The following is a 1,518-nucleotide window of genomic DNA, read 5'->3' as shown; positions in this document are numbered from 1 at the left end:
CAATAATAATAATAATAATAATAATAATAATAATAATAATAATAATAATAATAATCCTCGTGTTTGGTTTGGTTTGTTGCAGGTGAGAACATTGTTCATCATCCAAATCTGAATCAGGTGTTCACAGTCGACCCTGCTGCGCCTCCCGTCGAAGGTAAACACAGCAGATGAGACGGTAATCCGCGACAGTGGAGAAGGCCTTTCACCCAAGCTCTAATTCACGTGGGGTTGATTCACAGATCAGAGGGGATTAGACACGATGGGAGGACAGAGATAGTATTCCTAAGCATGCTCGTGTGGTTTCAGTGTGTGTTAGCGTTGGTCTTTTAAATATGCCCTGCAGCTGGCACACATTTAGATTTTGGCGTTTTGCTTTCCTCAGAGGATTTGAGAGATACAAGATTCACACATTTATATTTTCTAGAAAGAAAGACAGACAAGAAGGAAGAGACACTACCACAGTATAGACAGAAGCGTGCACTGTATTTAAGTCCTAGGAGTAGCTATTGCATAAGTTGTTGTGGTCACACAGCCCTCCTTATTAAGTAGAGAAACAGTTTAAAGAACGCACTGTACACACAAGGTGTGTGTTTGTACACCCATTATTGTCATTCATTTAATTATCTCCTAGGTCTGTTACACAATATTGCATGAGCTTAAGAAACGTATCTAGTTGTGCACAAGTGCATGTTGCCAAGCAAGTACTGGCTTAATCGCAGAGAAAAACAATGAAAGCTGACTGAATGAATGAAAGCTGGAAAAACAGATTTAACATGCCTAACATGTTTTGACAACACTTTATGAACACAGGGCAAAAACCCATTGCCACATCCATTCATTTAAGAAGCATTCAGTCCTACACAGCACAATCTAAACCCACTTCCCTCTAAGAGTCTGGATTTGTCCTACATTAGCAAACATGTATCAATTTATTTTGCTCCTTCCCCAGGCTCTGTTGCACTCTCATGTTTACTTCCTCTTTGGTCTTCTGGTTACAATATGAGAGTCAACTCATAATACTTTTAAATCAAATGTACAACATACCCATACAATCAAAACACAGATAATGGAAGAAAAAAACTTACAAACCTGGGATGTAAAACAAAGAGAAGCTCATGGGAAATGTGCTGCAGTGAATAAAGCAGATGCTAATTTACATACAAGTTTTTAAAATGGTTGGACAGCACTAACAGAGCTACATCAAATATTTTAGAAACATATTTGATGATGGATGTGTTTTAGTTATTAGTGTGGCTAAATTACTGTCTTAGTCATCATTTCATAAGCTATTCTGTTTTGTGAATAATCACTGCGACTTTCAAACAATCACATGAAACAAAAAAAGCTACAAAGCAAAGTCTGCAAAGACCTACTACATTTTGTTCACCCTGCAGCACTGATTTATACATTCAAACAATCCAGACATGAGAACATCTTTGCATCTATGACCATATCAGAATCATAAAAGTATTTAGCTGAACAATCACTGCAAAATCATTGCAGCATACCAAAAATATC

The 1,518-nt window shown here is 37.3% G+C and overlaps 1 long non-coding RNA gene across 1 annotated transcript in view; it reads left to right on the top strand.

Moving 5' to 3' along the window:
• The window catches only part of LOC106456355 (uncharacterized), a 9,400-nt gene that overhangs the window by 3,773 nt on the left and 4,109 nt on the right, over positions 1 to 1,518 (top strand). Inside the window, exon 2 of the long non-coding RNA XR_001290502.1 lies at positions 83 to 154. This is a non-coding gene — a long non-coding RNA (uncharacterized LOC106456355). The remainder of the gene's footprint in view (positions 1 to 82; positions 155 to 1,518) is intronic.

Source organism: Pundamilia nyererei, unplaced genomic scaffold, assembly GCF_000239375.1.
Source record: "Pundamilia nyererei isolate P.nyererei 1_Seehausen unplaced genomic scaffold, PunNye1.0 scaffold00130, whole genome shotgun sequence".
NCBI lineage: Eukaryota > Metazoa > Chordata > Actinopteri > Cichliformes > Cichlidae > Pundamilia > Pundamilia nyererei.
This window is presented reverse-complemented; position numbering and strand designations above follow the sequence as displayed.